This window comes from Charadrius vociferus, unplaced genomic scaffold (assembly GCF_000708025.1).
Source record: "Charadrius vociferus isolate BGI_N301 unplaced genomic scaffold, ASM70802v2 scaffold26, whole genome shotgun sequence".
In the NCBI taxonomy this organism is placed as follows: domain Eukaryota; kingdom Metazoa; phylum Chordata; class Aves; order Charadriiformes; family Charadriidae; genus Charadrius; species Charadrius vociferus.
The window spans coordinates 3,284,826-3,297,519 of NW_009649320.1; positions in this window are offsets into that span (position 1 = coordinate 3,284,826).

The following is a 12,694-nucleotide window of genomic DNA, read 5'->3' on the forward strand; positions in this document are numbered from 1 at the left end:
ATTTTTTTTTTTTAACTCAAGCTTTCTCAAGGCCCAAAAAAAGCTCAATATGAAAGGGCTTTCTCTTCTGAAACAGGAAAAAAAAAATACAATAAGTGTCTATGAATTTTTTTTCTAGATTCTTTTTTTGATGTGAAGGAGGGACAATTTTAGGAGACAGATCCACTGAAATTCCCAGCAAAAATAGTTTCAATGCAAAATTTAAAGTAAAGTGAAATGTGAGATTGAATCAAACTGTTAGTTCATTTCCTTGACTTTGATTGAATGGGTAATGTATTGCAAACTGAACAGCTTTTATTCCTTGGCATCATTACTTGATCAGCTTTTTAAGTAGGTGGTGGATTTTGGGGTCACATTGGTTTGTACCTACTAGTAAATTGATATTGTGTACAAAGACATGCAAGACACACTAAAGCATAGCTGAAGTTTTCTGAAATAATGTGTTTAAATTCAGAGAAAACACAGTTAATGAGAATATAAAAACAAGAATGAGACAGACCGAACGTTCATATAGCCCTGTATTATGTTTCCAACAATAGTGTTCTTGTATTAAATTGCTCTAGATAAATACTTCCCCCATGACAACCATCCTTGGCCCCTCAAGTAGTTCAATCTTATATTTAATCCACAAAACCTTTAAGAACTATAATTAGGTTGGGGCACAATTCTAAAAATCATATTCTTGCTTGAACAGAACCAATAGACATGACTTTGTAATAATGAAAAATGTAGAATATAGATAATATTGTATCACTATTTTAGATAATATGCATATCATATACTCTTTTTAAAAAATAAATATATATGCTCCTGATCCTTATAGAAATCAGGGTTTATAATAGAAGAATAGAGTAATATCCACAGCCTGTTGATTCTGGAAAACTAGAGGTAACTTTAAAGATCTGCTGCAGAACATATAATTGATGTGCCATAAATGTGCAATGTAACCTCCAGTTGATTGGCATGATCAATAAATACGTCTTACTGATAGAGTTCATAAACCTTAACCTATTGTCTAGAAAAAATGTCAAGAGAGCCACTAGAAGAGATGATTTTCTACTATGAAATTGATCTGTATCTTTTCTTAATTACCCTCAGTATCAGTATATTCACAAGATAATTTGTGAGGGGGAGAAAGATCTGCCAAGTAAACAAATGTACTTGGTAAATAAGCAGTGCTTAAGGGCTATACCATTTTAGGAGGCTTCTCATCCGCCACTAAGGCTTTTGGAGCAGGACAAAGAGCAAAAAAAGCCCATTCATTCACTGTAAAGCTAAGTGTCAAGGAGGTGTGTTGACAAGTCACTGTCCATCAAACATATTCATAGTGAGAGAAGTGCACGCATCTGCTTTTTCTCTATTTTCCCCTCCACTTTGCGTGTCCTTGAATATCGTTGCAAAGCACAGCATTTGCATCAGTGCTGGGACATAACCCAGCTGCAGTTGACTATAATTCAAGGAAGTTTTAGAAGTTTATGTTAATAATGTAAACATGAACACTTGATGTTGGGAGGTATATACACATCAGGCCCATGAAATTTTACTCTTCAGAGTACTGATCGATCATGCCTTAGGTATGAAAAAAAAATCTTTCTGTTGATAGGTCTATACGTGGCCCAATTATTTCTTCTCTTTACCTGTAGAACAGTTTGAGAGATTCTGCACTAAAAAATTAACCCAGTATAACAATCTCCAAGTAACTGATTTAAGTTCACAGCTGCATGCTTTCACGTAGCACATTAGTGTATATAAACCATAGTATATGAATCCAGTTTTTAAGTTCATTGTGGCATTTCTGATTAAGATTTCGTTCTTCCTCTGTTTTGACATCTCCCAAACTTACATCATCAAGAAAATTAACTTCTCACTGTTAATCTTCAGTCAGTAACATGAAAATATTAAGCAAGATATGTCCTAAAATAGATACTTGAAAACTTTCAGTAGATATTTTCTTTAAGTCTGATATAGTTCCAAAGCAAATCGCAGTCTTTTCCAGTGCCTCAATTTCAATGGTGTTTTATGCATTTTACGTTCCTGTATCAATCCCCATATTCACAGGTTTCACTTATAATTTCCCATGAAAAGCTACATTAAATGTTTGACTATTACTACTTCATTCCTGTCTAGTAAATAAACTAACTTTTATGATCTAGTATGAACTTTCTTTTTGAAACCCACATAGGTTGGGTTTTTCAAAAAAACCACTATGGGTTTTTTTCCCGCTTATCTGTGTCTATGTCATTCTTGCTTTCAAAATTGTGTTCAAAGTGTCTCATAATAGTTCAGCTGGACTAATAGACCTACATTTATGTGAATCTTCCCATATAGACCCACCTTTCTCCACTCATACTGTTTTTCAAGACGTGTGTGAGTTCTCAAATGTCTTGTTTTTTAGTATTCTCCAATTATATCCTCCTGTGATGGTGTCATCTTCACCTTGACAGACTTATTACAATTAATTGTTGCTGACCTGCTATGTCATGTGGTACTTCTTCAGAAGAGATATTATGTGATTACTTCTTCCACAATGAAACTACGCTCTCTGTTTCGATGCTGTTATAATATAGTAACTCCCATGTAACTTCCATTACGATTCTTCCTTTCACGTTGGCAGTCATCTTGTCCATTTTAAAGCATTTTGCCAGGCCTTAAATATCTTAGATTTTCCTTCTATTTTTTCTAAAGTATTTTATTTATATTCTTTAATCAACATTTTTCCATTATTTATAGGTTCTCTTCTTAAGTGATAGCCACCTCGATATAACTATACATTTAGTTAGATTTTCAGTCACTTCTTCCACTTCTCTGTAGTTTTGGATAGATTTTAATAGATTTTTAATTGAAATAAATTCTTTTGCTTCAGCTCCTTAAGTTTTCATGTTTGCTTAGTTTTACGTTGAGAGCACACACAAGAGACATTAAGAATAATTTCAGTTAATATATGTTTGGGAAGACCTTCAAATCTCATCTGTTTATTTTGAAGAATAGTTATATAGCAAGCTGGCAGTAGGATAGAATAACTTCAACATGATGAAGTATGCTACTCATTGGTGGTACAGTGCATATAGTGTGCAATTACTTCCGGACTTAGTCAATGGCTGAGCACGTTTTTGTTGAAAATTGTGTTTAGATCATAGAATCATAGAATGGTTTAGGTTGGAAAGGACCTTAAAGATCATCAAGTTCTAGCCTCCCTGCCATGGGCAGGGACACCTCCCACTAGACCAGGTTGCCCAAGGCCACGTCCAGCCTCACCTTGAACACCTCCACAGATGGGGCCTCAACAACCTCTCTGGGCAACCTGTTCCAGTGCCTTACAACCCTCAAAGTGAAAAACTTCTTCCTAATGTTTAATCTAAACCTGCCCTCTTCCAGTTTAAAACCATTCCCCCTCGTCCTGTCACTACATGCCCTAGTAAAAAGTCCTTCCCCAGCTCTCCTGTAGGCCCCCTTTAGGTACTGGAAGGCCACAATAAGATCTCCTCGGAGCCTTCTCTTCTCCAGGCTGAACAGCCCCAGCTCTCTCAGCCTCTCCTCATAGGAGAGGTGCTCCAGCCCTCGGATCATCCTCATGGCTCTCCTCTGGACACGCTCCAGCAGGTCCATGTCTTTCTTATGTTGAGGACTCCAGAGGTGGATGCAGTACTCCAGGTGGGGTCTCATGAGAGCAGAGTAGAGGGGCAGAATCACCTCCCTTGACCTGCTGGCCACAACTCTTTTGATGCAGCCCAGGATACAATTGGCCTTCTGGGCTGCGATTGCACATTGCTGACTCATGCTGAGCTTCTGGTCAATCAGCACACCCAGGTCCTTCTCCTCAGAGCTGCTCTCCAGCCATTCCCCACTGAGCCTGTATTTGTGCTTGGGATTGCCCAACCCAGATGTAGGACCTTGGCCTTGGCCTTGTTGAACTGCATGAGGTTGGCTTGGGCCCATCTCTCTAGCCTGTCCAGGTCCCTCTGGATGGCATCCCTCCCCTCCAGCGCGTTTACCTCGCCAAACAGCTTGGTATCATCAGCAAACTTCCTGAGGGTGCACTCGACCCCACTGCCCATGTCCATGACAAAGATGTTGAACAGTACAGGTCCCAGTACCGAACCCTGCGGAATGCCACTCGTCACTTCTCTCCACTTGGACACTGAGCCGTTGACCGCAACTCTTTGAGTGCGACCGTCCAGCCAGTTCTTTATCCACTGAGTGGTCCATTTTTCAAATCCATGTCTCTTCAATTTCAAGACCAGGATATTGTGTGGGACGGTGTCAAACGCTTTGGACAAGTCCAGGTAGATGACATCTGTTGATCTTCCCTTGTCCACTGCCACTGATTTTTAATTTATGTCCAAGTTCCATTTTAGGTGCTTCCGTGCATTACTGGAATTAATCATCTCATACTGGTTGGCCTTACATCCTTACTAATTCCTCATTGATCATGAGAAAACGCTCATTTTTATTTGGTTAAATTATATAAGAACATGAAATACGTATACCATTGGTGACAAATTAAAAAAAAAAAACCTCCTGAAACATAAATCAGTGATGTCTTGCTTCTTGTTTCCTTAAATGGAAAGTATATTGCTGACATAAAAATAACGGTAACCAAAAACATCCCCCTCACCTTGTCTGCTGTTAAAACAGTCTTCACAGTTTACTGTGGTAAACATCTGGAGGTATGTTTACCTAGATATGACCTGTTGCATGATGTTTTATCAGATCTTTGCTTGCTTTTAGGCGGTACTTGATATAAAACCTGTCAACTATGAAAGGACATATTTTTTGTCATGTGAGTGATAGTTTTGGAAGAGTTTCACGTTGAAAACACCACCTGTTCATGAAGACAAAATTCAAACTTCTTGCAAATGTATAAATCCACAGATGCAGCTGTAAGATGTATCTTGTTGTGACTGTCACATCACTCACATTTTAAATGTCAAACCTGTCATGTTTCTTGATTGAAGTACTCTTAATATAAGATACCTGATTCTTTTCTGTTCTTCAGTCGAGACAAAGCCATGCTAGTGAATAGCTAGATTTTTAAAGCATCACCTAGAGAAAATAGTAATGGGTACATCTTGTACCAGGGTCTGTGAGTATCATCTCTCCTTGTTTATAGTCATATTCTTTGGATGAGTCACTTACTTACATTTCTACTATGTATTTTAAGCCTGCCTACATGTTGTGGAAAGGACACAAAACAGTGATTTTTCAACTGTCTACAAAACAGCCTTGAATTGAGGACATTTAGTCAAGATAGAGAAAAGCATACTGCGTGTGAATTTGTTCTCGAGTTCTACAAACTTTTTCCATTACAACACAATTCAAGTATGAATACATAAAAACTTGAACGTGAAAGTATAGGGGTTCACCTTCACTTTTTGACTTTCTATAGAAGTATATTATGTGTTCCCTGTTACGTTGCAGGCAGACCAAAAAAAAAAAAAAAAAAAAGGAAAAATTAAGTAGGATGCACAAAGGAAAGTAAAATTAACTGAAGTATAGCAAAGACCCCATAAGCCATCGTAGGTAAAAGCTTAGGAAATTCTGGTGGAAATGTAAGGTATAAAGCCATTAAAGGAAATCTATGGATTCAAGGCATCTATGATGTATCCAAGACAAGTATTAAATGAGAGGTAAGCAGTGGTTACAGCGATGGGGGACAGAGGTTCACATTAATTTTTATTAACTCCTACACTTATCAGATAATTTGCTATATATTTTTCTTATATTTTCTTATATCAAAATTATTCAAAGAACAGAAAAAACATAATTTTAGCCAATATCTTTTTTGCCCTTTCTCTGTGCTAAGGGATATTGTAAGCAGATGCAACCTCCAGCAGCTCCAGGGCTGGCGTTTCCTCCTGCCCAGGGACCCAGGATCTCTGCCCAGGCTGGGGGATGTTGTCTGCCACCTTCTTGTTTTCAGGTTCAACCAGTGGCAAATTTGAGTGTGTATCCCAAAGACACAGTCACATACATAGACTCACAAACACATAGGTCCGATTACACATACTGCCATAGACAAGGTGCTGCCATCAACAACACCCAGATGCAGTGCTCACAAGTGCAGACAGTCAACTGTCTCTTAGTTGGCTGGTCAGGATTGAAGGTCACTAGTGCAAGTGCATGCACACACACACCCCCCCCAATCTCCAGAGTCACAAGCACATATGCATTCATGGATCACCTGAGTAGTGGTACTGCCCCTCTGTCTGTCTGATGCCTCTACCTGGATCCTGGGACCCCTACCTGCTCCACAGGTCCCTGACTCACATGCGGGCCCCTCCTGGTCCTCACCAACAAACAGACGTTTGTCTCATGGCCACCCCAAGCTCATGGGTCCTCCCAAATATTGACATAACCCTGATGCCTGCCTGGTGCCCATGCCCAATACGAGGCTTAGGGGAGATACAGACACTTGGTCCACATCCCAACAGCCACCACCAGGCACCTGGCACTCAGCCCCTCACTTGTCTCACTCACCTGGTCCCCTGCGGTTGATTTGCAGGACATACACTGTTTTCAGCCAGTGGCTGAGGCCAAGTCCCCCACATGCTTTGGATGGTGGCCCTGAGACCTCACTGGCTCCAGCTGCTGACAATACCAGCCCAGGGCACCTGCAACCCCATCTGACTGTGGTGTCTGGCCCCAAATCCACTCAGATACCCATCAACCAGCATGTCGTCCCTACAGCACTCACACCCACACGGGATAACAAATGAGTGGGCATAGGGAGACCTACCATGAGGTTTAAGGAGAAGACAGGTGCAGGGCTGAGTCAGACAAGCATGCTGACCGACCACGGTCTGTGCACAGCTGGACTCTCTTATACACAAACCTGTCAGCCTGTTCTCCCTTTGCTCCTCCACATCCCCTTCCCCTACACGCTCCATCCTAAATTTTGCATAGTTCTACTGACTCTCCCCTCAAATACCCCAAATCCCCATGTTCTTGTTTCCTCCTTCTTATGTCTCAGAAAGCCCAGGCCCTTCCTCTCTAAAGCTGTGCTCAGAGTTTCTTAATGGCCCATCGGTTGGTGACTAGAGACTTTTTGTCCTTAGAACTCTCTCTGTTATCGCTTGTCTATCGCCTTCGTGTCTGTGTGTCTTCTTGTTTATCACTTCCCCCTTTACTTATAACCCTCTTTGCACTGAAGAGGTCCTTGACGCTATCACCTCCATGAAGCAGATGCTCTCACCTGCCACATATGGTTATAGTCTGCCCCGCTAGATTACTTTTCTTTCATGGCTAATGAAAACTAAAATATATTCGTTCAAGTCTTGGTCTGGAAAGTTAATTAATATGTAATAATAATAACAATAATAATGATAATAATGACAATAATAACAACAACAACAATAGGAAATTTAAGAAAAATCTAATTCAGAACAACCACTAGAGGAGCCACTAGTGAAACCCTGTCTCTCACAAAGTTGCTGACAGCTTTGCCATTGATTTTATTAGTGCTATGACTTCAAACAATGTCTTTTACATGGGGTGTTAATTAAATGCTTCTGGGCTTGGGAAAAACTGAAGAAAAAAGTAATATAAACAGCTATGCCCTGATGGGCTGACAGGTTGTTTCAGCCTACTTCAAATCTTTCTATCCTTTGTGATATTCAAAGTATTCATGTATTTTCACAGTATATTGCACTTTTTAATGATTAACTCAGTTTTATTTCTGGACCATAAAAACAGAAGTTTTCATTTCCATATATCTTGTGGTTTTCTTACACTAATGTCTAATGAGAAAATAAATTAGAAATATTACTGTGTAATAGTGGCTCTTTTTTTTTCTTTTTTCCTCTCTTCCCCCTCCCCTCCGCCCCTTTTTTTTTTTTTTTTCTTTTTTTTTCTACATGGAGAGACCTAGAAAGTAAATTAGAGAATGCCCTTCTGCAGCCTCTGTGACTCGGGAGCTACAGTGTGTCTACAACAGGAGGCTACTGTCTGTCAGTGTTCTTTTATGTTGAAAGAAGGTTGGGAGGGTAGATATCAGGGTGTCCTACACTTTCACTGAGCAAAATGAGGTCAGTGGTATCACTTTCACACAAGATAAAGAATGCTGTTAGGCCACAGGAAATATATGAGAAAATGGGGCTGGTATCAAAGGGGGTTCTTGTTAGTAAGGTGAGTAGAGTAACATGCCCAAAGGACTCCCTGCTGCATTTAGATTGTTAGAGTTAATAATAAACGGTGCTGCTGTCTTTGGATTTCACCCTGCAAAGACTTCTTTTATCTTTGTTTCCATTTCTGACTGAGGCTGTAATTTATGCTTTTGTCATTGTTGGACTGGGGCTTACTTTCCCACTGCATTACATCTCCTGTGTTCAGTGAAAATGCAATGCACAATATGAAGAAGTTAGAAGAGAAAAGAGACTCAGATCTTGATTCCTGCGGTGCAATTTACTTGAGGATAGCCTTGCTCAGAAATAGATAAAAGAAGTGGGTCTTTTTTTTCTAAATTCATAATTAATCAGCAGTTTCTATTGCCAGAAGGCACCACTGAGGCAAAGAAATTAGAAGGATTTAAAGATAATTAAACTTTTTTTGATAGTAAAGTAATATTTTATACAGTTTTTTAAGAAATATGAAACTGTTCTTTAAATCATAATCCAGCCATTTGGCTGGTCAAAGAGGAAACTCCTTATGAGGGTAAATTACTTTTTACCTGCCTCTAAAGGGGTTTTCTAACCTTGATTTGGTTCATATCATATCGACTACTATTGAAACAATATTTGGCTTTTAAAATATGGCTTTAGACAGACATCTAGTCAAATAAGACAACATTTCCTAGATTCTTAAGAAAGCCTTGCAGAAAATCATTTAAAGACCAAATTAGCACAGACTGAATGTAAGCAATATTTAAATTTAGAAGGTTTTTATAATATAATAAAATACATCATCCTTTTATGTTATGAAATACTTCTGTTTCAGATACCAGTGGCATTACTAAAGTTGCACTGATTCCAATTAAATTCTAGCTCAAGCTTTTAAAATTATAAGTGTGAAGATAAATTAAATTGTACAGAGGAAAGCTCTGTCTTTGATTTAACAAAAAGGCAGGTCACAGGGGATAACTGTATTCAACACACTTCAGAAGTCCTCAAGCTTTTCATTATTGAAGACCTCTTGAGGTGAAGAGGAGGATAGATTTTCCTCTGATACCAGTTTTGCTGTGGACTCAGCAGTCTGTTCATATGTTGGCTAGTTAAGTCTGTGAAGGTGGAAGGCACATATATTTGTATACATGCAATCCAGAGTGATTAAGGATTCTGTGGCTTCTGTCTCAATATTTTATTTAGTTTTGGTTTTCCTCAGTGCTGTAATCACTCCTCCTTTGCCTTCAGTAGACAGAATATATCCTGTTTATGTGAGAGGTGAATAAGTGGGAATGAAGTCTGAAAATACGAGGTCAACAAAAATACAAACATATTTTTCTTTCTCTGTGAACTGCACAATAGAGTTAGCTCAATGATGACAATAAGACTGAGCGGTACTTTGAAATGCTAAAGAAAATTTCCTTTTACCTTCATTAAAAACAATATAAGCACATGGAAAAAAGACAGAACCATATGAAAAAAAGAGTTCCAATATTATTATTTAAAGTATCATATGAAATCATATTACATTCATTATATTAAAATGATATTGTATGCTGAGTATTATATACTACGCATGATATGTTATTCATTATGTATCATATTATATATGTTACAAAATGTTGTACACTGTGTATTGTATATTTCTGTCATTCATCTGGATTCTTAAAATACAATGGCAGAAGAGATTATTCTGACTGCATAAAATGAGCACTTTTCCAACATCACAAAATATCATTTTCCTAGACCACTTTTGCATTATCTAATAGTCGCTGCACACATGTAAAATCAGAGAAAAAAGCAATAGTATCACCCAGATACTGTCTATGTGTGCTTTGTGGCACAATGAAAAGGAGTTTGAGGGATCTTGAATTCAGTGTTGCTAAAGAAGAGTCTCTCAGGACTGTTGTCTCATCCTCCTGCCCCCCAGCTGCAGAAAGTAGCACCATACTGAAACGCTAATGTACATTAGGGTCACAAGAACGTGAATAGCTGGCTTTAAAAAAAAAGTGTTTGAAAGATCTTTTAGAAAGGCAACAGTAAAGTGACACATGAGGTGACATGTTTTTCAAAATACAACAAATCTGTGGCCCACTTTCACTGGATCTTATTTCCACAGTCCCCACCCCCAAGCCCCCCACCCCCAATTCTTCCGCTCTTAACATCTGATCCCCTTAACTGGTGTTGACACAGAATCACAGAATCACAGAATGGTCAGGGTTGGAAGGGACCTCTGGAGATCATCTAGTCCAACCCCCCTGCCAGAGCAGGGTCACCTACAGCACGTTGCACAGGACAGTGTCCAGGTGGGTTTTGAATGTCTCCAGAGTGGGAGACTCCACCACCTCTCTGGGCAGCCTGTAACACAGTTCAGAGCCTGAGCAGAGGGAGGCTGTTGCTTACGATTTTCATATGGTGTCATTTTGTTCTGCTCAGAGAAGATCTAATTAATGCCTAATAAAGAAACCATCTAAAGTCACTGATGTCAATAAAGCTGAACAAATGTTAGGAAGGATGACAGTTTGGGGAATCAGTTTGTCCAAGTCCTAAGCTTGGCGAGAGGCTCTGTACTCTCTGTGTGTATCTTAAGGAATTTGCCAGCTTCGTTTTGAATACACAGCCACAGCCATTTTCTGTTGTCTTTTTTGCTTGCTTTTTGGATTAAAATTGTAGCACAAAACCTGTAGGAATTAGAGAATACTCCAGTGTTTGGTATCCAAAATTAACTGTTACCTTTCAAAGTAAATTATTTTATCGTAGAACATACTTTAGCAATAAAGATATCTGTAAAGTTTCAAATGGTGGTGATGACCCTTGACTCACTGGATTAGAAAGTGATTAAACGGCATTTGTTTCTTTGCTACTTTCATTAATTCAGACTGAAAATTTGTTGCTTCTGCCAGGAGCTGTGGGAAGCAAGGAAAGCCTACTGTCTGAAATGTAAATTGGTCCCTTTTGAGAGGCAAGGAAATAGAGAGCTGGAGGTATAGGAAATATGTGCAGCATTTTATTACTGATTATGAGTATTTACTTGTGCTTGCTTTTGGACGTGTACAAATTGTGAAAGTTTGACTGCTTATTTCCATGTATAATATTATCCTGAAAACAATTCTTTTAAAAAGTATGACTGGTATCTTAATTGTAAAAGTATTTACTTACACTTCTAGAGTCACATTAGGAAAGCTCATATCTCATATGTCTTTGAGTTACAAAACAAATTTCATACTGGGGAAGAGTATGTGGAGATATCCTGAATCAGAGGCAGTTTCTGTACTCTGTTCTGAAGCAGCAAGCTTCAGCAGGCATGTGGACGGAAGTCAGTAAATGAGCTAGTTATCTTCTAGCAGAGTGGTGACTGCCCAGCAGTTTGACTTGCTTTACATTTCTTTCCATCAAAAGAAATTTTCAGAGGGAATTTCTTTAGCTTGTAAGAGGCAGTTGCACTTAGGAAAAAAAAAAAAAAAAAAGAAAAAAAAAAGATTTGATTGATTGTGCTTATTCTGAAACAAAAAAGTAAAACTTAAGTTCACTTCTGTCTCATACAAAATCTGTGGACTTCACTGTCAGTTCCAGTGGAAAGACTGGTGCTTGTGTAAATAAATCAGATAAAGCCTAATTTGCTTTGAATTCTAATCCTAGAGCCTGAAATTCCTTTTCATATAGAAGGGTTTTGAACATAATATTGATTTTGAACATAAGGCATTTTATTGTTGAGAAAAACTAACTCATTTAAGTATGGCAGCTTTGCATATGGCATTTTTTTTTTATTTTTATTTTAAAAAAAGGAGATTATTGTAACTTTTTTGAATGTAGTTCATCAGGAATTTATAAGAAAATGTAAAAGCAAGGATGCATATGGGTCTTTCTTTGGACCCCAGGCCTGAAGTTTTCAGTCAAAATAAGTTCATTATATTTCCTTTTTTAGAGGAAAAAACCTCAAAACATCAGACATGCCTATACTTTTGCCTCAGCTCAACTTTTACTGTAAAATATGACTACTTTTCCAAAATAAATTATTTTTAATGTATGTCATAGAAAATCACGTATCTCTGTTCTGTTACTCAGTCATTAGTTAGCCCCATTTCACTCAGGTTTTCTTAATATCTGGCTTTTATGTTTGTTGGGGTTTTTGTTCTTTTATTCCAGTAAGCCAATATTTTATCTCTTGTTCTGTTGTTATTTAGGTTACTCTCTTTTGGGTCTAGCAATATACACACAATAAATATTTTAACATAATTTTATATCTAGAAAATCTTATTAGGAAATAAAATAGCACGAACTACCTACAACTAGTCCTCACTCAAATCTATAGTCAACATAAAGTGAAGGTCTAGTTAATGTTTTAAATTGTCCTACAGTCTAGGAAGCAATGGCTATATTAAATGTTGCCCCTTTGAATTGAATAGCATAAAGATGAATTAAACTGGGCAGACTGTTAGGAAGGATCAACATACTGAGTACCAGAACTGCCATTCAGCCCTACAAGCTGGAAAAATGAGCTAACATGAGCCTCATGAAGTCCAACAAAAGTGAATGTCCGGTTCTGCACTGGGGATGGAACAACACCATGCATCAATACAGACTGGGCAAAGACATCA